We start from the raw sequence: 24,755 nt of genomic DNA, 5'->3' as shown, positions 1-24,755 counted from the left end.
TAGACATCGCTTATCTAGACTTTAGTAAGGCTTTTGATACTGTCCCACATAGAAGGCTTATGAATAAAGTGCAGTCATTGGGCTTGAACTCCCATATTGTTGAATGGATTAGGCAGTGGCTGAGGGACAGGCAACAGAGGGTTGTAGTCAATGGAGTATATTCAGACCAAGGTCTTGTTACCAGTGGGGTACCTCAGGGATCTGTTCTGGGACCCATATTGTTTAATATCTTTATCAGCGAAATTGCAGAAGGCCTCAATGGTAAGGTGTGTCTTTTTGCTGATGACACAAAGATTTGTAACAGGGTTGATATTCCTGGAGGAATACACCAAATGGATAAGGACTTAGGAAAACTAGAGGAATGGTCAAAAATCTGGCACCTAAAATGTAATGTTGATAAGTGCAAGATAATGCACCTCGGACATAAAAACCCAAGAGCAGAATATAAAATCAGTGAGACAGTCCTAACCTCAGTATCTGAGGAAAGGGATTTAGGGATCATTATTTCAGAAGACTAAAAGGTAGGCAAACAATGTCACAGAGCAGCAGGAAATGCTAGCAGAATGCTTGGGTGTATAGCAAGAGGAATTACCAGTAGAAAAAGGGAGGTGCTCATGCCGCTCTACAGAGCACTAGTGAGACCTCATTTGGAGTATTGTGCTCAGTACTGGAGACCACATCTCCAGAAGGATATTGATATTTTGGAGAGAGTTCAGAGAAGAGCTACTAAACTGGTACATGGATTGCAGGATAAAACTTACCAGGAAAGATTCAAGGACCTTAACATGTATAGCTTGGAAGAAAGACGAGACAGAGGGGATATGATAGAAACTTTTAAACACATAAAGGGAATCAACAAGGTAAAAGAGGAAATAATATTTAACCGCCTCCGGACCGCCTAACGCAGATGTGCGGTCCGGAGGCAGCAGCCCTGCGCACAGTGACGCATATACGCGCCATCTCGCGAGGGCCGAGATTTCCTGTGAACGCTCACAGGAACAGAAGGTAAGCGAGTGGATCTCCAGCCTGCCAGCGGCGATCGCTCGCTGGCAGGCTGGAGATGTGATTTTTTTTAACCCCTAACAGGTATATTAGACGCTGTTTTGATAATAGCGTCTAATATACCTGCTACCTGGTCCTCTGGTGGTCCCTTTTGTTAGGATCGACCACCAGAGGACACAGGCAGCTCAGTAAAGTCGCACCAAACACCACACTACACTACACCCCCCCCCGTCACTTATTAACCCTTTATGAACCCCTGATCACCCATGATCACCCCATATAAACTCCCTGATCACCCCCCTGTCATTGATCACCCCCCTGTCATTGATCACCCCCTTGTCAGGCTCCGTTCAGACGTCCGTATGATTTTTACGGATCCACGGATACATGGATCGGATCCGCAAAACACATACGGACGTCTGAATGGAGCCTTACAGGGGGGTGATCAATGACAGGCGGGTGATCACCCATATAGATTCCCTAATCACCCCCTGTCATTGATCACCCCCCTGTCATTGATCACCCCCCTGTAAGGCTCCATTCAGACGTCCGTATGATTTTTACGGATCCATGGATACATGGATCGGATCCGCAAAACACACGCGGACGTCTGAATGGAGCCTTACAGGGGGGGTGATCAATGACAGGGGGGTGATCAATGACAGGGGGTGATTAGGGAATCTATATGGGTGATCACCCCCCTGTCATTGATCACCCCCCTGCAAGGCTCCATTCAGACGTCCGCATGTGTTTTGCGGATCCGATCCATGTATCCATGGATCCGTAAAAATCATACGGACGTCTGAATGGAGCCTTACAGGGGGGTGATCAATGACAGGGGGGTGATCACCCATATACACTCCCTGATCACCCCCCTGTCCATTTTGGAAAGAAGACACCCCAAGGTATTCCGTGAGGGGCACGGCGAGTTCCTAGAATTTTTTATTTTTTGTCACAAGTTAGCGGAAAATGATGATTTTTCTTTTTTTTTCTTTTTTCCTTACAAAGTCTCATATTCCACTAACTTGCGACAAAAAATAAAAAATTCTAGGAACTCGCCATGCCCCTCACGGAATACCTTGGGGTGTCTTCTTTCCAAAATGGGGTCACTTGTGGGGTAGTTATACTGCCCTGGCAATTTAGGGGCCCAAATGTGTGAGAAGAACTTTGCAATCAAAATGTGTAAAAAATGGCCTGCGAAATCCGAAAGGTGCACTTTGGAATATGTGCCCCTTTGCCCACCTTGGCTGCAAAAAAGTGTCACACATCTGGTATCGCCGTACTCAGGAGAAGTTGGGGAATGTGTTTTGGGGTGTCATTTTACATATACCCATGCTGGATGAGAGAAATATCTTGGTCAAATGCCAACTTTGTATAAAAAAATGGGAAAAGTTGTCTTTTGCCAAGATATTTCTCTCACCCAGCATGGGTATATGTAAAATGACACCCCAAAACACATTCCCCAACTTCTCCTGAGTACGGCGATACCAGATGTGTGACACTTTTTTGCAGCCAAGGTGGGCAAAGGGGCACATATTCCAAAGTGCACCTTTCGGATTTCGCAGGCCATTTTTTACACATTTTGATTGCAAAGTACTTCTCACACATTTGGGCCCCTAAATTGCCAGGGCAGTATAACTACCCCACAAGTGACCCCATTTTGGAAAGAAGACACCCCAAGGTATTCCGTGAGGGGCATGGCGAGTTCCTAGAATTTTTTATTTTTTGTCGCAAGTTAGTGGAATATGAGACTTTGTAAGAAAAAAAAAATTAAAATAAAAATCATCATTTTCCGCTAACTTGTGACAAAAAATAAAAAGTTCTATGAACTCACTATGCCCATCAGCGAATACCTTAGGGTGTCTACTTTCCGAAATGGGGTCATTTGTGGGGGTTTTCTACTGTCTGGGCATTGTAGAACCTCAGGAAACATGACAGGTGCTCAGAAAGTCAGAGCTGCTTCAAAAAGCGGAAATTCACATTTTTGTACCATAGTTTTTAAACGCTATAACTTTTACCCAAACCATTTTTTTTTGCCCAAAATTTTTTTTTTTATCAAAGACATGTAGAACAATAAATTTAGTGAAAAATATATATATGGATGTCGTTTTTTTTGCAAAATTTTACAGCTGAAAGTGAAAAATGCCATTTTTTGGCAAAAAAATTGTTAAATTTCGATTAATAACAAAAAAAGTAAAAATGTCAGCAGCAATGACATACCACCAAATGAAAGCTCTATTAGTGAGAAGAAAAGGAGGTAAAATTCATTTGGGTGGTAAGTTGCATGACCGAGCGATAAACGGTGAAAGTAGTGTAGTGCAGAAGTGTAAAAAGTGGTCATGAAGGGGGTTTTAGCTAGCGGGGTTGAAGTGGTTAAAAGAAGAAAAACTGCTACAAGAGGACATAGTTTTAAATTAGAGGGGCAAAGGTTTAAAAGTAATATAAGGAAGTATTACTTTACTGAGAGAGTAGTGGATGCATGGAATAGCCTTCCTGCAGAAGTGGTAGCTGCAAATACAGTGGAGGAGTTTAAGCATGCATGGGATAGGCATAAGGCCATCCTTCATATAAGATAGGGCCAGGGGCTATCCATAGTATTTAGTATATTGGGCAGACTAGATGGGCCAAATGGTTCTTATCTGCCGTCACATTCTGTGTTTCTATGTTTCAATCAATCAATACAGGGAGCAGCCATGTTTACATGTGACCACCTTCTTAGCATGATGGAGGCTTTGGTGCAAGTCAGGTCATCCTCTGTCTAATCTCCCAAGCGTACCATTTAGTCTTTCTGTTAGATACCATTTGGTGAGCTTGAAAGGGGACATCAGAGTATCAATTTCTAAATCCGAAAAGTTCCTTAACATGAAGCCTCTCCACTGTTTAAGAAATCTGCCCACTAAAATTGATTTGTGTCTTTCTGTTTCCTTTTTTTTCTAGAGCCAGTAAGCCTCTCATATGCAGAATCATTTCCCTAGATGGGACCATGGCATCCAGCCAATTTCACAATATCAATCTCTTTGTAACCATGCTTAATACATGAAAAATCGCTGGTAGCCTCTTCTCTGTTAAACCAGTTGTTTCGATCTCCTCCCAGTAATGGAATAAATATGTCAGGGGTTTCAGGGGAATATCAAGATTACATATACTCACCTAAAGAATTATTAGGAACACCATACTAATATGGTGTTGGACCCACTTTTTTTTCCTTCAGAACTGCCTTAATTCTACGTGGCATTGATTCAACAAGGTGCTGATAGCATTCTTTAGAAATGTTGGCCCATATTGATAGGATAGCATCTTGCAGTTGATGGAGATTTGAGGGATGCACATCCAGGGCACAAAGCTCCCGTTCCACCAATCCCAAAGATGCTCTATTGGGTTGAGATCTGGTGGCTGTGGGGGCCATTTTAGTACAGTGAACTCATTGTCATGTTCAAGAAACCAATTTGAAATGATTCAAGCTTTGTGACATGGTGCATTATCCTGCTGGAAGTAGTCATCAGTGGATGGGTACATGGTGGTCATGAAGGGATGGACATGGTCAGAAATAATGCTCAGGTAGCCCGTGGCATTTAAACGATGGCCAATTGGCACTAAGGGGCCTAAAGTGTGCCCAGAAAACATCCCCCACACCATTACACCACCACCACCAGCCTGCACAGTGGTAACAAGGCATGATGGATACATGTTCTCATTCTGTTTACGCCAAATTCGGACTCTACCATTTGAATGTCTCAACAGAAATCGAGACTCATCAGACCAGGCAACATTTTTCCAGTCTTCAACAGTCCAATTTTGGTGAGCTCGTGCAAATTGTAGCCTCTTTTTCCTATTTGTAGTGGAGATGAGTGGTACCCGGTGGGGTCTTGTAGCCCATCCGCCTCAAGGTTGTGCGTGTTGTGGCTTCACAAATGCTTTGCTGCATACCTCGGTTGTAACGAGTGGTTATTTCAGTCAACGTTGCTCTTCTATCAGCTTGAATCAGTTGGCCCATTCTCCTCTGACCTCTAGCATCAACAAGGCATTTTCGCCCACAGGACTGCCGCATACTGCATATTTTTCCCTTTTCACACCATTCTTTGTAGAATCCTAGAAATGGTTGTGAGTGAAAATCCCAGTAACTGAGCAGATTGTGAAATACTCAGACCGGCCCGTCTGGCACCAACAACCATGCCACGCTCAAAATTGCTTCTTTCCCATTCTGACATTCAGTTTGGAGTTCAGGAGATTGTCTTGACCAGGACCACAACCCTACATGCATTGAAGCAACTGCCATGTGATTGGTTGACTAGATAATCGCATTAATGAGAAATAGAACAGGCGTTCCTAATAATTCTTTAGGTGAGTGTATATCCCCAGCTATACTTTTTACATGGCCCCATAGGGAAACGACCTGCGGGCAAGACCATAAACCATGAAACAAATCTGTTCGTGGCATCTGACACTTCGAGAAAGTATATTGTTATATAACACCCCGCTTCAATTTGTCATTTTGGGGGGGCCACTGGTATATCCCACCAGTTATAATCCTTTTTTTCTACTACCGTTTGTCACTGTGTGTAGCAGAGGGAACGCAGAAAAACTGCCCAAAAATTCTGCAGTACCCAAATGCACTATTATGAAAGTATATTGGTATATAACACCCCGCTTCAATCTGTTATTTTGGGGGGCCACTGGTATATCACACCAGTTAGAATACTTTTTTCTAATTGCGTTTGTCATTCTTTGTAGTTGTAGTATCGCTGCAGAACCGCTCACCAGTCACAATGCTACACAATACAAATCCACTATAATATGCTTTCTATGTTAGAAAGTATATTATAAGTGTATTATACCCCTATATACTGCACACCAATCAATAGCACACCCATACCAGTCCTTAAAAAGACTTTTCTGGACCTATTAGCTAGCATTTGTGTCCCTAACAGTCTGTCCCTGCTCCACACAGCAACCTCTCCCTACACTGACAGAATGTAAAATGGCAGCCAGATCAGGTCTATTTATAATTAGTGGGTATGTCCATGTGCTGAAATGTCTCAATTGGCTGTCCTGTACCACCTGATGGATGTGTCATGGGTCAAAGTTCTTCACAATGTAAAAGAATATGGCGCCGGAGAATATCGCCATATGTTCGCATGTTCGGCGAACCGCGAACAAGCAAAGTTCGCCGCTAACCGACCGCCGGGCGAACCGCAAGGCCATCTCTAATCCTGATATCATGAGGTTTCCTCTGAACAGAAGTGATATATATAACTTTTATGTTCCTATTTTAATATCCTAACCTAATAATAGCTTGTTAAGCTTGTAATGCTTTATATCAACACTGAATATATTCATTTTCATGTATCATTGTGTTTATTTACTTGTAACCAATAAAACTGCATATTTTTATAATGATTAACATCATCTCACGTCAAAAGAATTTATTATCTGAGGAAATAGTCGGACTCAGATGTGAATTGTATCGATTAGGTTGTCTACAATTCAGCAGGTAATGATTTAAAGAATTTATAAAATTTTATTTTTCATGGTTAATTATTTTATGACCATAATTAATAATTCTTAATTGAATTATTACCGCCCGACAAGCAGCTTGCAAAAAGATTGGACTCCAGTGAAATTAACAGAAATGTTCATATTATGTGCGGAGTTCTGCCAGGTTAGCAGCACGTGTGTAGTTTTTTGTTTTTGTTCTGGAGTTGAGCTGTATCCGCCTCCCTTCAGGTGCTCTGGGTGGGGTCGTTTGTAGGAGTTTAAATCATGCCTCTTCCCAGTGTTGGAAGGAAGGAAGGAATTGCCATTTCTGCTCTGTCACAAGATAAGTTGATTTTGGTTTTCTTTTGGGTGTTCTGTCTAGGCTGTTAGGGAGATGCCTGCCTCCTCCAGGTCCTTAGGAAGCAGGATGTCTCTTTTCCCCTGCCACCACCTTAGGGATTATAGGAGGTGACCTTTTATCCCCAGCTTCTGGCCTAGACACTTGTTTGTGGTTTTCTGTGGTATCTTGTATCCTGTCCAGCGTGACAAAAGCTAATTTAATTATTTATGTTTTTTTGCTATTTTTTTTTTTGTTTCTGATTTTTTGCTAGCTTTTTTTTGTTTCTGAATTTAAGGGTATTGGTTGTTCAATGGTGGATAATTTAAAATCTGTAGTGAGATACGCGGATGTAGTTCGTACTAAAATTAAGAAAGAATTAGAAGTTGGTAGGATTGCGGACCCCTTTGATTATCGACCTTTTGATAATTTCTGCTTATCCCCTTTAGGCATACTTCCTAAGAAGGAACGTGGGGAGTTTAGATTAATTAATCACTTGTCTTTTCCGTTTGATTGCTCACTTAATGATGAGGTGGCTAAGTCTGAAGGTTCAGTGTCTTATGCATCATTTGATCAAGCAGTGGATTTATTGAAACGTTTTGGCCAAAGGGCTTTACTTGCAAAGGCGGACATTAAATCAGCATTTAGGCTTTTGCCAGTTAGGCCACAAGGTTTTAATTCGTTTTAGGTTTGATGATACATTTTATTTTGATAAGTGTCTCCCCATGGATTTTTCTATGTCTTGTTCCTATTTTGAATCATTTTCTACATTTTTTGCAGTGGGTAGTGCAGGTTAATATTCCAGAAGGTGGTGTGTTACATTACTTAGATGATTTCGTTTGTAGGTGTTCAGTTGTGTTCTTAGTTGTTACAATGTTTTATTGGTATGGCTAAGCAGTTTGGTATCCCCATTGCAGAAGAAAAAACTGTTTATCCTTGCATTGGTTTAGAAATGTTAGGTATTATTATTGATAGTGTTAAAATTGAGTTTTGTTTATCTAAGGTAAAATTTATTTCGATTAGATCATTATTAGTGGAATTGCTACTAGAGGTTTGCGTTCCCCGGCAGCTCATGTGAGATTAACTAGACCGCTTAAAGAGCATCTTTCAAAAAATTGTGAACTAAGTGTCATGATCTGTAGAGCGGTGCCCAGGGATCTCACTGCACTTACTATTATCCCTGGGTGCCGCTCCATTCTCCTGCTATGCCCTCCAGTATGTTCGGTTACTTGGTTATAGTAGGAGGAGACTGACCTTGTTCTCCTGGGCGTCTCCTTCTCCTAGGCAGTAGTGCTGGCCAATCACAGCGCAGAGCTCCCAGCCTGGGAGAAAAAAAACTCCCAGGCTGTGAGCTCTGCACTGTGATTGGCCAGCGCTACAGCCTAGGAGAAGGAGACGCCCAGGAGAACAAGGGCAGTCTCCTCCTACTATAATCAAGTCCCCTAAGTCTCCGCCTACTACGTCATAACTTTAAAACTAGATTGCGGCGCAGCGGGGGTTAATAGGAACAGGATGTCCACTGAAAACATTCAGCGGGCATCCTGTCACAACGCCAGGGGGGTCATGTGACCCCCCATATCTGCGATCGCAGCAAACTGCAGGTCAATTCAGACCTGCGGTTTGCTGCGTTTCCGGTCCATTCGGGTCTCCGGTGACCCGATGAACCAGAAAAGGACGGTGATCGGTGGTGTGATTACACACCACCAATCACAGTCCGAGTATTTGGGGGCAGCGGTGTTGTCTTCGGTGCTGATTGGTGCTGGGAGAGAGGCAGGAGATTCAAACTCCTGGCGCTCCTCTATCCCCTCCTCTTCGTGCTGCTGCTCCTGCACTGTGAGAACCGTTCTGCCCCAGCAGAGCATCTTTCAAAAAATTGTGAACTAAGTGTCATGATCTGTAGAGCGGTGCCCAGGGATCTCACTGCACTTACTATTATCCCTGGGCGCCACTCCATTCTCCTGCTATGCCCTCCAGTATGTTTGGTTACTTGGTTATAGTAGGAGGAGACTGACCTTGTTCTCCTGGGCGTCTCCTTCTCCTAGGCAGTAGTGCTGGCCAATCGCAGCGCAGAGCTCACAGCCTGGGAGAAAAAACTCCCAGGCTGTGAGCTCTGCACTGTGATTGGCCAGCGCTACAGCCTAAGAGAAGGAGACCCCCAGGAGAACAAGGGCAGTCTCCTCCTACTATAATCAAGTCCCCTAAGTCTCCGCCTACTATAACCAAGTGACCGAACATACCGGAGGGCATAGCAGGAGAATGGAGCGGCGCCCAGGGATAATAGTAAGCTAAGTGAGATCCCTGGGCGCTACTGTAGAGATCATGACAGTTCACAATGTTTTGCAAGATGAAAGGTCCTCTTTAACCCCTTAAGGACTTATGACGTACCGGTACGGCATGTTTGCCGAGTCCTTAAGGACCCATGATGTATCAGTATGTCATAACTTTAAAACTAGATTGCGGCGCAGCGGGGGTTAATAGGAACAGGATGTCCGATAAAAACATTCAGCGGGCATCCTGTCACAACGCCTGGGGGGTCATGTGACCCCCCGTATCTGCAATCGCAGCAAACCGCAGGTCAATTCAGACCTGCAGTTTGCTGCGTTTCCGGTCCATTCGGGTCTCCGGTGACCCGATGAACCAGAAAAGGATGGTGATCGGTGGTGTGATTACACACCACCAATCACAGTCCGAGTATTTGGGGGCAGCGGTGTTGTCTTCGGTGCTGATTGGTGCTGGGAGAGAGGCGGGAGATTCAAACTCCTGGTGCTCCTCTCTCCCCTCCTCTTCGTGCTGCTGCTCCTGCACTGTGAGGACCGTTCTGCCCCAGCTCCAGTGACCCCCCCGTCGGCACCCATCACCCTCCAGGTAGGTTAGGGTCAGTGAGGGAGATGCACGATTAGGCAGGGATATAAGGGAGAGTTAGTTAGGGGGAAAAAAAATATATTTTTTAACTGATTCAGTGTTTCTGGTGGTTGGGGTCCACAGCACTTAGCTGTGAGACCCTAGACCCACCCAGGAGTGCTGCCACTTGCCCCCCTCCACCACTATATTTTTTTTGTGTGCGCTGACTGTGGCCGGCACTCTTAGCGTCCGGCCACTGTTAGCGCATCGTCCGCCCCACCGCTGATCAGCGTTGTACCGCTGATCAGCGTTGTACCGCTGATCAGCGTTGTACCGCTGATCAGCGTTGTACCGCTGATCAGCAAGTTTTAACTTTTTTTTTCTAACACTTGTCAATTCTTTTTTTTACTTTAGCTTTTTAGTACGTGAACACCCGTGCCCCCACACACGCGCACATACAATAAAGTTTTACACGCATGCAAATAAACACACACACACACACACAGATACCCATGGCCCGCGGGATGTTCTCGGTGGAGGAGGCATATGCCCATATGCTCTCCGACTCCGAGAGCCCCAGTGAGGATGAGGATGACCCCACGTTCCTCTTGTCACCCGCATCCTCCTCATCTGATGACGATGAGCCCCCAAGGCAGCGGAGACGCCGCCAGGCGGAGCCAGGGGCCCCACATGCTAGGGACCCTGTGGCCCACACCAGTACGAGCAGCCCTGGGGCTCATACTGATTTCCCGGTCCACCAAGTAAGCCCCTACCGGTGAACTTAGCTGTGTCCCCTAGTGGATTTTGAGCCCGGAGTTTGTTGGCAATCCAGGAATCCAGATTCCCACAGTGGGCTTCACTAAAATTGACTTTTTTAGTTTTTTTTCAGTGACCCATTTGTGAATCTGATGGTGGAGCAGAAGAAACTGTACGCCCAACAGTTCGTTGCTCAGCACCCAGGCTCCTTTTTGTCCACCCGGTGGCTGGACGCCGGTCAGTGCAGCCGAGATGAGGACGTTTTGGGGTCTTGTGCTGCACATGGGTGTAGTGCAAAAACTGAGTGTCAGGCAATACTGGAGTGGGGACATCCTCTACCAGACCCCACTCTACAGTATGGCCATGACACGCACCCGGTTTGAGGCCATCCGGAAATGCCTTCATTATGCAAATAATGCAGCATGTCCCCCCCAAGGTGATCCTGTCTATGACTGTCTGTATAAGATACGGCCGGTCATCGATCACTTCGGGGCCAAATTTGCACAGGCCTACGTACCTGGAAGGGAGGTCGCGGTTGATGAGTCTCTCGTTGCTTTCAAGGGGAAACACAGTTTCCGCCAATACATTCACACTAAGCGGGTGAGGTATGGTGTGAAAATGTACAAAATTTGTGAGAGTACCTCAGGGTACACTTACAAATTTCGTGTGTACGAAGGGCGAGATTCTCGTATTGAACCCCCAGAATGTCCCAACACTCGTGTGGGACCTCATGCACCCAATGCTAGATAAGGGTTACCACTTGGACGAGGATAACTTTTATGCTAGCATTCCCTTGTTCAGGTCCCTTGCCGCCAGATCCACGTCCGCTTGTGGGACCGTGCGGTAAAATAAGCGCGGCCTCCCTGCCCACCCCCTCCAGGTACCTATCCCCAGGGGTGAGACCCGTGCCCTTACCGGTGGAAACCTGTTGCTGGTCAGGTATATGGACAAGAGGGTCCTTATACTGTCCACAATCCACAGTAACAGCACCACCCCTGTCTCTGTGCGAGGTACCGCGGCAACGGTAAGCCCTATTGTATCGTCGACTACAATCGGTATATGGGAGGAGTTGATCTCTCTGATCAAGTCCTCAAGCCATATAATGCCGTGCGCAAAACCCGGGCATGGTACAAAAAAGTTGCTTTGTACAACGCTTTTGTACTATCCCGAAGCGCTGGCAGCACAGGGACATTCCTCCAATTCTATGAGGCAGTCCTCAAGGACCTGATTTTTTTCAGACCGGGAAAGAGCAGTGGAGGTGCCCGGATCATCCCTGGCCAACATTTTCCAGGTGTGGTCCCCCATACTGGAAAGAAGGGAAGAACCCAAAAAAGATGCAGAGTGTGTCACAAGAGGGGGATACGGAAGGACACCACCACTCAATGTGACACTTGCCCGATCATCCGGGCCTCTGCGTTATCGATTGCTTCAGGGAGTATCACGCTTCCATGGAGTACTAAATTTTTATAATCCCCAACAGTCCCCTAGAGAACATAAAAAAACTATGGCTCTCAGACTTTGGAGATACGGAAACAATTTTTTCCCAAAAATATAAGTTTTAGTGCAGGCATCCTCAAACTGCGGCCCTCCAGATGTTGTAAAACTACAACTCCCAGCATGCCCAGACATCCTACAGCTATCAGCAGGGCATGGTGGGAATTGTAGATTTACATCTGGAGGGCCGCAGTTTGAGGATCCCTGCATAGTGTCTCCAAAGTCTGAGAGCCATACATATTGGGAATCGCCGCGTCCGTAAAATTCTTCTCTTTAAAAATACCCCATAAACTAGCCCCTCGATAAACGCCGTAAAAAAAAATCAAATAAAAAGTATGTAAAAAAAAAGCCATTTTTATTGTCACCTTGGATCCCAAAAAGTGTAATAACAAGCCATTAAAATGTCATATCCACCCCCAATAGTGCCAATCAAACTGCCATCTCATCCCGCAAAAAATGAGCCCCTACATTAGATAGTCGCCCAACAAAAAAAACAAAAACTGTAGCTCCCAGGCTATGGAGATACTAAAAGAATTTTTTTTTTGTTCCTAAAATGATAATATAGTGTAAAATCGAAATACATTTTAAAATGTAGACATATTAGGTATCGCCGCGTCCATAAGAATCTGCCCTATAAAAATAACATTTGACCAAACCCCTCAGATGAACAGCGTTAAAAAAATTAAATAAAAACGGTGCCAAAATACCACTTTTTTGTCAAAATTTCCATTTGAATCCTTATTTTACACTAATAAAGCAAGGGTTAACAGCCAAGCAAAACTTAATATTTATTGCCCTGATTCTGTAGTTTGCAGAAACGCCCCATATGTGGTCGTAAATGGCTATATAGCCACACGGCAGGGCATAGAACGAAGGGAACGCCATATGGTTTCTGTAAGGCAGATTTTGATGGACTGGTTTATTTACACCATGTCCCATTAGAAGCCCCCCTGATGTAGCCTAGACTAGAAACTCCAAAAAAGTGACCCCATCTAAGAAACTACACCCCTCAAGGTATTCAAAAGTTACTTTACAAACTTTGTTAACCCTTTAGGTGTTCCACAAAACTTAATGGCGAATGTAGAAACAATTTTAGAATTTTAATTTTTTGTTACCTTGCCTCAAAAAAGTGTATTATAGAGCAACCAAAAATCATATTTACCCTAAAATAGTCCCAAAACAACAACCACCTTATCCGGTAGTTTCCTAGATGGGGTCACTTTTAGGGAGTTTCTACTCTAGGGGTGCAGCAGGGGGCTTGAAAGGGTACATGGTGTAAATAAACCAGTACAGCAAAATCTGCCTTCCAAAAACCATATGACGTTCCCCTTCTTCTATGTCCTGCCGTTTAGCCAAATAGTAGTTTAGGACCACATATGGGGTGTTTCTGCAAACTACAGAATCAGGGCAACCCATATTGAGTTTTGTTCTGTTAACCCATTTTTTACAGTGATAAAGTAAGGGTTAAAATGGAAAATTTTCCCAAAAAATTGAAATTCCAAAACTGGTTCTCCATCTGCCATTAACTCTTGTGGAACACCTAAAGGGATAACAAAGTTTGTAAACCCAGTTTTGAATACCTTGAGGGGTGTACTTTCTTAGATGGAGTCACTTTATTGGAATTTCTATTCTAGGGGTGCAACGGGGGGCTTTAAATGGGACATGGTATAAACAAAACCAGTCCTGCAAAATCTGCCTTCCAAAACCCATATGGCGTTCCCCTCTTTCTATGTCCTCCCGTTTGGCCAAACAGTAGTTTAGGACCATATATGGGGTGTTTCTGCAAACTACAAAATCAGAGCAACCCATATTGAGTTTTGTTTGGCAGTTAACCCTTGCTTTGTTCCTGGAAAAAATGGATTATATTGGAAAATTTTCCCAAAAATCGAAATTCTAAAATTTTATGTCCATTTGCCATGAACTCTTGTGGAAGACCTAAAGGGTTAACAAAGGTTGTAAAATCAGTTTTGAATACCTTGAGGGGTGTAGTTTTTAAAATGGGGTCATTTTTGGGTGGTTTCTATTACGTAAGCCTCACAAAGTGACTTCAGACCTGGACTGGTCCATAAAAAGTGGGATTTGGAAAATTTCTGAAAAATTTCAAAATTGTAACATCCCCAAAAAATAAAATGTCATTCCCAAAATAATACAAACATGAAGTAGACATATGGGGAATGTAAAGTCATCACAATTTTTACTATGTATTACAGAAGTAGAGAAACTAAAACTTTGAAATTTGCTAATTTTTCTAAATTTTGGGTAAATTTGGTATTTATTTAATGCAAAAAATTTACTTTTTTGACCCAATTTTAGCAGTGTCATGAAGTACAATATGTGACGAAAAAACTATCTCAGAACGGCCTGGGTAAGTAAAGACGTTTTAAAGTTATTCACACATAAAGTGACACTGGTCAGATATTTAAAAAATGGCCAAGTCCTTAAGGTGATATAGTACTGAGTCCTTAAGGGGTTAAGGAGGACATGTTTATATGCCTGGAATTCCTAAGTAAGTTTAACGGTAGGAGTTGTCGGCAGGAATAATTTCAGGATTCAGATTCTTTGAAATTATTTACTGACGCAGCAGTGAGCTTTGGTTTTGGTGCCTTCTGGAATAACAAATGGTCAGCAGGATGATTTTTGGATAGAGAAGAAATTTACAGCTAATATTGTGCTCCTAGAATTATTCCCAGTTTTAGTTGCAGTAGTAGTTTGGGGTTCGTTTTTTTTTTTTTTAAATAAGAGAATTTGTATTTTCACAGATAATAAAGGTGTGGCTTTTGCCATCAATACATTGTCTTCTAAATGTGAGAAGACAGTTCGCTTGCAGAGACATTTGGTGTTGTGCTGTATGTCCTTTAACATTTGGTTGAAAGCAAAGCACATTCCCTTACGTCCTAACCAGCAGCACAAGTGGGGTATTCGCCCTTTGTAAAGCTGATCAGGACAGGTGGAATTTTTGCTGAATAAAATTCTGCATCCTTAGTAATTAATTAACTAATTAACTCCCCCCTCCTTATATAGGCCGCCCTTCATAGGGCTAGTTGCTTTTTTTTTTGTCCTGTGTGTTGGTCTGACAGGCATGACTCTATCCAGAGTCTCTCCCCCTGTAGTTTGGGGAGAAATTTGCTAAATTTCAGCATTATTAGATCACTCTTATGTCTGTAATTTTCTCTCCGCTCCGCTCCTGCCCGCCCCCCTTCCCGTCACCTCCCTCTATAGTCATTCAGTCCGGCCCTGTGATCGCGTCTCAGCTCCGGTGAGTCGGACGCGAAACCGGAAGTGCGTCACTGAAGCACTTCCGGTCCGCAACTCAAATTCACGGCCGCTACAGAGTACAGTTAATAAGCTGTATTATTCTTACGGGGGAAGGGGGAGGAGCGAATAGGAATAGGTCTTAGTGGTTACTTCCTATTTTGATAAGTTAGTCCCACGCTGGGGAGCCTGGGGATTGTTGGAGGAGGAGCCGTTGCTCCCTCCTCCCCTCTTCCTCCCCTTCCTGCTATATAAGGCCAGACTGCTGGCTGGGTCAGTGTTGCCCTCAGTTTCTGTGTGCAGCTGACCTTGACTGTTGGCTGATCCAGTGTTCTCCTTACTCTGATCAGAAGGCTCAAGGTTGTGCTTAAAATTCTTAAAGTCATGGCGTCACCTTCCCACGGTAAGATTGACGTCTGGGCTGGACCCTTTCTCTTTTTTTGGCGTTGGAACCATTTAATAGTGCTTTACTTCTTTTCTTAGGAAAAGCCTCCCACAAGCAGAAGCACCTGTCTTGTTCCAGTTGTGGCACCCCGTTACCTGATGCCTACGAGTTCCATCGCTGTCCAGGCTGTCGCCCTAGGCCAGCCAATCCTGAGCCTACGGTCGTAGAAATGTTCTCTTGGATGAAAGAGTTCTTGGACACCTCCGTCGCGGAGATCAAGGGGGCGGTCTCCAACAAGAGACCTAGGCAGGCCTCGCCTGGGCCTGTTCCAATGTCTGAAGATGTGATCTCGCTTGGCGAGAATTCTTCCTCTGAGGAAGAGGAGTCGGTCTTTTCCTTTCCAGCGGAGAAGACACAGAGATTATTGCGCTCCATCAGGTCAAGGGACCAGGATGTTGAGCATAGGGAAGCTCCACACTCCACCGCTAGGGGGCCAAGGGCCTTCAAAGTGGACGAGTCGCTCAAAAAATTGATGGCGACAGAATGGAAACATCCAGAGAAAGGAGCGATCTTAACCAAGAGGTTCAAACTGATGTTCCCCCTACAGGACAGGGACTCCCTGGATTGGGTCCCACCACCTAAGGTGGATATGGCAATAGCCAAGCTTTCCAGAAGAACCTTGGTGCCTTCCGATGACGGGAGTAACCTGAAGGATCCCCTGGATAGACGCGCAGAATGTTCGCTCAGGCGTAATTATGCTGCAGCATCCGCCTCTGCCTCTGTGGCCATAGCCGGTACCGAGGTGTCTGATTTTATTCGCGCCCGCACGCTGAAGATCCAAGCAGACATAGATTCGGGAGTCACCAGAGATGACATCCTGGATCAATTTAAATCCCTCTTATTAGGCATAGATTTTATGGCGGATGTGTCTCAGCAGCAGCTAAGGCTTCCAAGTCAATGGCTTTGTCTGCTGCCAGCAGACGGCCTTTATGGCTGAAGCCCTGGGTAGCGGACAATATATCCAAATTTAATTTGTGCTCCCTCCCTTACGAGCCTGGCAGGTTGTTCGGCTCCGAACTAGACCGCCTCATGGAAAACCTAGCAGACAAGAAGGGAAAATCTCTCCCTCAGCAATCCTTTCAAGGACGTGGGAGAGGCAGAGGAAGATTCCAGGGGAGAGAAGGGAACCAGAGACGTTCCGAAGGTAACAGGAGAGGTAGAGGTTGCGGTCGCGGGAACCGCAGGGCTGATCAATGACTCTTGGCAGCCCACCACCTCCCCATCTTCACCCCCCACACTTCCACACTAATCTCCCTGCCTGAATCCTCCAGTAGGAGGTAGTTTGTTTTTGTTCAAAGATTTTGTTGGAAGCAAATAATTCCATATCCTTGGGTGCTGCAGGTCATCAGCACCGGTTACAGGATCGATTTCAGTTCCCAACCTCAAGAGAGGTTCGTCCTTACAGGACGTCTAACACCCAGCAGACAACTGATCCTGGAGGACTCTGTACTCCAGTACATTGTCAAAGGGGCCTTAGAGGAGGTTCCTCTTCGAGAGCTCGGTCAGGGAGTGTATTCTCCCATCTTTCTTGTTCCAAAGCCGTCAGGAGACTGGCGCATGATTATCGATCTGCGTTACCTAAATCGGTTCATCAGAAAGAAGCGTTTCCGGATGGAAACCATTCGCTCAGTCCTAAACATCCTAAACCCGGCAGACGTGATGGTGACGATAGATCTGAAGGACGCTTACCTTCATGTTCCTATCTGTCCGGCCCACAGGAAATATCTCAGAGTTGCTGTCTTCATAAAAGAGGTAGTGAAGCACTACCAGTTTGCTGTGTTGCCCTTTGGCATCTCCTCTGCACCACACACCTTCACAAAGGTTGTGGCTCCTGTGGTCGCCCACTTAAGGCTCCTCGGCTTAGAAGTCGTCCCTTATTTAGACGACTGGCTTTTAAAAGCCGCGTCTGCAGACATCTTACAAGCCCAGCTTCAACAAGCTCTCCACACTCTGCAGAACCTGGGGTGGCTCGTGAATTGGGACAAATCAGAGTTGGTCCCCTCTACCACAAGGCGGTTTCTGGGGTTTGTGATAGATTCACATCTAATGACCCTATATCTATCTCCACAGCGGAGAGACAAAGTAATAAAAGCTGCAGAGTTTCTCCTACCCCCCAGACGGGTGTCTATTCGGGTTCTCATGAGGATGTTAGGCCACATGTCAGCGTCTGCAGAGGCAGTACCTTGGGCCTTGTGGCATCTTCGGCCACTACAAGAGGAAGTCTTAGCGGTTTGGAATCGCAAACCCAGAGACCTAGATCGGAATCACTCCCTGTCTGTAGAAGTCCGTTCCTCCCTCAGGTGGTGGAAGAACCTAGTGGATGGAATGCCTCTAGCCCAACCTACTTGGGTGATCCTGACCACGGACGCCTCCCTTCTAGGCTGGGGAGCCCATTTGGGACACAATACAGTTCAGAATACCTGGAATCCTCAGGAGAGACTCCTATCGTCCAATCTGAGGGAGCTGAGGGCGGTGAGATTAGCCCTCAATCACTTCTCACCTCTCATCCAAGGTCAAGCCGTGAGAATACGGACCGGCAACACGACTGTGGTTGCTTATCTAAACAGACAGGGAGAAAAGAGATCCCGGACCCTCCTGAGGGAGGTGGGATTAATTTTATCTTGGGCAGAGAGCAATCTATCTCATCTAGTGGCAGTTCACATCAGAGGGGATCTCAATATAGTAGCAGATCGTCTAAGTCGGGGCCTTCCGGTACCAGGAGAATGGTCCCTGAACGACAACATCTTCTCCAGGATAGTCCAACGCTGGGGGACTCCCGAGATCGATTTGATGGCGACCCGTCTGAACGCCAAAGTAAGCAAATTCTGCTCCTTGTACAAGGAGGACAATCCGGTAGCGATAGATGCTCTGTCCATAACATGGAGGTTCAGGCTGGCCTATGTATTCCCTCCAATTTCCATGATACCAAGGGTATTGATGAAGATCAAGCAAGACCAGACCTCAGTGATAGCCATCATCCCATTCTGGCCGAAGAGGTCTTGGTTCACCCAGCTCATGCAGATGAGTCAGGGCAATTATTGGAGACTTCCCCTAATACAGAACCTAGTGTACCAGAACACAGGTCCCTGTCTAGATCTGAGGAGGCTCAGTCTGACAGCCTGGAGACTGACCGGTCCCTTCTAGAAGCTAGAGGGCTTTCGGTGGAGGTCCTGAGAACAATCTCTCACTCCAGAGCGGATTCTACTAATCAGAAGTATTCACGCATATTCCAAATATTTAAGCGATGGTGCACGGATAGAGAGGTAGTTTCCTCAGATCCTCCTCTCTCTGACATTCTTCAATTCCTGCAAGATGGTCTAGACAAGGGTCTAAGCCCATCTACATTGAGAGCTCACGTTGCTGCCTTATCAGCTGTCATGGTCTTACCTCCTTGCTGTTCTCCTTCGTTTGACATGTGCTGGCGGCCATCTTGGTCTCTGGGTTTCTTGTAGCCTCCCACCCTGCGGCTCCTCCTTCCCACTGGGAGGAGCTGGATGCCTAGCTCATATATATAGGAGGTCTGTGGCTTCAGTTCCTTGCTTGGTCCTCCTGTGCTCACATGCTTCTAAGACTGCTGCTGCTTCTGGTTCCTGATCCTGGCTTCGTCTGACTACCCTGCTGATTCCTGATCCTGGCTTCGTCTGACTACCCTGCTGGTTCCTGATCCTGGCTTCGTCTGACTACCCTGCTGGTTCCTGATCCAGGCTTCATCTGACTACCCTTCTGGTTCCTGATCTCTGGTTTCGCAAGACCCTGCTTCGGTTTAGCCATCCGTTTGGACTTTTGCCTTACAGCTTTATTTTCAATAAAGCCTTCTTATTTCCACTCATCTCTGTTGTACGTCTGGTTCATGGTTCCATGACATCAGCATGCCTTGGTAAACCAATTTCTCAGGACCCCCTAATCAAGAGGTTCCTTAAAGGTGCTCAGAGGCTTAGGCCCAGCATCCAGAGACCAGTCCCTGAGTGGGAACTGCCAGTGGTCTTAAGGGGGTTGTGCCCCCCCCTTCGAGCCTTTGGAACAGGTAGACTTAAAATACCTTTCCCTCAAAGTTGCCTTTCTCTTGGCCATAACCTCAGCCAAGAGAGTTGGGGAACTCCAGGCTCTGGGGGCAGCGGAACCATATTTAAGGTTTCTGCAGGACAAGGTCCTGTTAAGATTTCTGCCTACCTTTCTACCAAAGGTTCCTTCGTTTGTGAACACCAACCAGACAATAACACTGCCGGTGTTTTCTCCTACTTCTAACACTCCTGAGGAGGAGAGATTACTTTCTTTGGACATCCCAAGAGTCCTCAGAATATACTTGAACAGAACTGAAGAGTTCAGGAGATCAGAAAATCTGCTGATCTCTTATTCAGGGAACAACAGAGGGCTCAAGGTTTCCAAGCCCACCTTGAGCAGATGGATTAAAGAGGCTATTAAGCTGGCGTTTACGTCCCAAGACTTACCACCGCCATCCCTCTTATCTGCCCATTCTACAAGGGCAGTTTCTACATCGTATGCGGAAAGGAAACTAATCCCTTTAGAGCAAATTTGTGCTGCTGCCTCATGGAGTACGCAGAACACCTTTATTTCCCATTACCGCCTGGAGAATAGGCGTTCAGAGGGAACAGCCTTTGGACGGTCTGTGTTAAATGCTGCTCGTCCATAGGTCAGCTCTCTATCTCCTGTGGGATAATTCAACTACTTAGTAGTAGTCCTTTAGCCCTCCCAAGATTTGTGCGAGGTTCCTTGCTACTTCCCCACTTGTGCTGCTGGTTAGGACATAAGGGAAGCGTCAATTTTGACGTAAATTTGTTTTCCTTTAGTCCTAACAGCAGCACACAAATATCCCCCCCTCTATGCTGTTATGATTACTTGTTAAAAAAGCAACTAGCCCTATGAAGGGCGGCCTATATAAGGAGGGGGAGTTATTTAGTTAATTAATTACTTACTAAGGATGCAGAATTTTATTCAGCAAAAATTCCGCCTGTCCTGACCAGCTTCACAGGGGTGAATACCCCACTTGTGCTGCTGTTAGGACTAAGGGAAAACAAATTTACGTCAAAATTGACGCTTCCTGGTAAGAGCAAGTAGGGACCCCTTGTCCTTCACACTTATGGGACCTGCTGCGGGATTAGTAGCTGATAGTATCTGTAGTTCTGTGGCACCTAGAACATGGGCTTCTTATGCAGCCGCATGGAGGGATTAGTTGTCATTTAGTCCATCAGTTCAAGAGAATCTGTTAGGTAATATTGAAAAGTTAGGCCTGCTGCTTGTTTCATCACTCAAAGTTTTCTTACTCTCATATTGTTAAAATAGTGGCTGGAGTGCAATTTTTTCAGAGGTTAATTGGTCAGACACCTCTCGCTAGTGTATCTATCTATAGATGTTGAGAGGATGTCACAAGGCTAAGGGTACTTTCACACTTGAAGCACAAGATTCTGGCAGGCAGTTCTGTCGCAATCCTGACGCAAACGGATGGCATTTGTCAGACAGATCCAGATGCGGATCTGTCTAACAAATACATTGAAATACCAGATCTGTCTCTCCGGTGTCATCCGGAAAAACGGATCCAATATTCTTTTTTATTTTTGCATTTTTAAAGGTCTGCGCATGCACAGACTGGGAAACCGGATCTGTTTTGCCTGAACACTTAATGCTGGATCCGGCACTAATATATTTCAATGGAAATTAATGCTGGGTCTGGCATTCCGGCAAGATTCTTGGCCGGAGAGAAAACTGCAGCATGCTGCGATATTTTCTCTGACCCAAAAAACGTAAGAAGGGACTGAACTGATGCCTACTGAACGGAATACTCTCCTTTCAGAATGCATTAGGATAAAACTGATGAGTTTTTTTTCTGTTATTAAGGTCCTGTGACAGAACTCAACAACGGAAAAGAAAAACGTTAGTGTGAAAGTACCCTAATTTTAACTCAGATTTGAGATGTTCTATCTCTTTAGAGCTGTTGGAAAAAATGTTGGACATTCTTCCCAATGTTGCAAAAAAAATTGTTTTTGGGTGCTTCTGTTTAGAACGGCATTCATCTTGGCATTTTTGGGGGCCTTCAGGATCGGGGAGTTGGTGGCTAGTTCTGAGTCTTCTGAATCAAGTCTGTTGGTTTTGGATGTCGTAGTTTGTAAGGGCATGATAAAAATTTGAATTAGACATTCTTAGATGGATCAGTTGGGCCGGAGTCAATTTATTTAGTTAAATAGTTAGTTCAATTCTTTGTTGTGTCCAGTCAGAGCTGTTACAGCTTAATATGAAAACAAATAAAGTTCCAGCATTCACGACTTCTTGGTAGCTAAAAATCTTCGTCTTTATTCAGGCATTAGAAAAAAGTGTACAGGACATCCACCCCCTAGTGCAGCAACATTGACGCCTGTTCCATGCACGCGGGTGATTTGGATGATTGGGTGAGCTGGACTTTCTCTGTTACAGCTTGGCTGGAAATTAGACCGATAGTGCAAGGTGCTTTTTTAATTCACTCTAATTTAAGCCCGCTAACGAAATTTCAATTCTTTGCTTAAGAAATGTTTAAGTACACTGAATATGAGTCACCTCCAGATATCCTCCCATTCTTTCCGAACTAGAGCGGCTACGGAAGCAGCTAGGATGGGACTGGAAGATACAGTAATTAGGAAGATACGCTGTTGGTCTTCTAACAGATATAAACTACAGTTGCAAGAAAAAGTATGTGAATCCTTTGGAATAATATGGATTTCTGCAGAGAAGTTCTGGTCATAAAATGTGATCTGATCTTCATCTAAGTCACAACAATAGACAATCACAGTCTGCTTAAACTAATAACACACAAATAATTAAATGTTACTATGTTTTTATTGAACACCATGTAAACATTCACAGTGCAGGTGGAAAAAGTATGTGAACCCCTAGACTAATGACATCTCCAAGAGATAATTGGAGTGAGGTGTCAGCCAACTGGAGTCAAATCATTGAGATGAGATTGGAGGTGTTTGTTACAGATGCCCTGCCCTATAAAAAACACACACCAGTTCTGGGTTTGCTTTTCACAAGAAGCATTGCCTGATGTGAATGATGCCTCGCACAAAAGAGCTCTCAGAAGACCTACGATTAAGAATTGTTGACTTGCATAAAGCTGGAAAGGGTTATAAAAGTATCTTCAAAAGCCTTGCTGTTCATCAGTCCACGGTAAGACAAATTGTCTATAAATGGAAAAAGTTCAGCACTGCTGCTACTCTCCCTAGGAGTGGCCGTCCTGTAAAGATGACTGCAAGAGCACAGTGCAGACTGCTTAATGAGGTGAAGAAGAATCATAGAGTGTCAGCTAAAGACTTACAATAGTCTGTGGCATATGCTAACATCCCTGTTAGCAAATCTACGATACGTAAAACACTAAACAAGAATGGATTTCATGGGAGGATGCCACTGCTGTCCAAAAAAAAACATTGCTGCAAGTTTACAGTTTGCACAAGAGCACCTGGATGTTCCACAGCAGTACTGGCAAAGTATTCTGTAGACAGATAAAAACCAAAGTTGAGTTGTTTGGAAGAAACGCACAACACTATGTGTGGAGAAAATGAGGCACAGCACACCAACATCAAAACCTCATCCCAACTGTGAAGTATGGTGGTGGGGGCATCATGGTTTGGGGCTGATTTGCTGTGTCAGGGCCTGGACATATTGCTATCGTTGAAGGAAAAATTAATTCCCAAGTTTATCAAGACATTTTGCAGGAGAACTTAAGGTCATCTGTCCACCATCTAAAGCTCAACAGAAGATGGATGTTGCAACAGGACAACGACCCAAAGCATAGAAGTAAATCAACAACAGAATGGCTTAAACAGAAGAAAATACACCTTCTGGAGTGGCCCAGTCAGAGTCCTGACCTCAAACTGATTGAGATGCTGTGGCATGACCTCAAGAAAGCGATTCACACCAGACAGCCCAAGAATATTGCTGAACTTAAACAGTTCTGTAAAGAGGAATGGTCAAGAATTACTCCTGACCGTTATGCATGTCTGATCTGCAACTACAGGAAACGTTTAGTTGAAGTTATTGCTGCCAAAGGGTTCACATACTTTTTCCACCTGCACTGTGAATGTTTACATGGTGTGTTCAATGAAAACATGGTAACATTTAATTATTTGTGTGTTATTAGTTTAAGCAGACTGTGATTGTCTATTTTTGTGACTTAGATGAAGATCAGATCACATTTTATAACCAATTTGTGCAGAAATCCATATCATTCCAAAGGGTTCACATACTTTTTCTTGCAACTGTATATGTGAGACCAGATTTGTTGTTATATTGATCTTCTTATGTTTTTCAGGTTTTCAATTAATCATATGGGTTATTGGACATTCGTTCATTTATTGGGCTCAGAAGAGAACCGGGAAGAGGTTTTACTCTGAGGACTTATCATTTGAGTCCAATAAAATGCATATTTTTGGTGCAGTGTAAGTGGTTTGAAATGGAAGAATCTTATGAATGAAATTAAAAGATTGGCGGTTAAATGGCCTGCCCCACATGTTTTAATTTTGCATGCTGGGGGTAACGACATACACAGTATGAAAACTTTAGATTTAATATGGGAAATGAAAAAAGACATGGCCCTGTTGAATGCTCATTTCTGGATGCAACTCAGTTTTTTTCTGAGATCGTCCTGAGATTAATATGGTCTGCTAAAGATAGTTTGGTTTTTAATAAGATTAGAAAGCGGATCAACAGGTCCATGTCAACATTTTTGACAGTCTTAGGAGGTTTTAGTTACAGACACATTGATCTAGAAGGCTTTGTCCCAGGCCTATACAGGTTTGACAATGTGCACTTGTCAGAGGTGGGTTTGGATATTTTTTATTTGGGACTTCAGAATGCAATTGATGAAATTAATATGATCTATTTATGGTTATTTATTATTTATGGATTATTTAATTAAATATTTATTGTTGAAATTTTATGGGTAACCCCAAAATAAAGCAACACGGCCTTGTTTATCCAAGTACATGTTTTGGCTTCTTATCTATTTAGAGCAGGCATGCTCAACATGTGGCCCTCCAGCTGTTATAAAACTACAACTCCCACAATGCCCAGCTGTAGGCTGATAGCTGTAGGCTGTTTGGGCATGCTGGGAGTTGTAGCTTTGCAACAACTGGAGGGCCGCAGGTTAAGCATGCCTGATTTAGA

The sequence above is a fragment of the Bufo gargarizans genome, chromosome 10 (genome assembly GCF_014858855.1).
Source record: "Bufo gargarizans isolate SCDJY-AF-19 chromosome 10, ASM1485885v1, whole genome shotgun sequence".
Classification (NCBI taxonomy): domain Eukaryota; kingdom Metazoa; phylum Chordata; class Amphibia; order Anura; family Bufonidae; genus Bufo; species Bufo gargarizans.
This window is presented reverse-complemented; position numbering follows the sequence as displayed.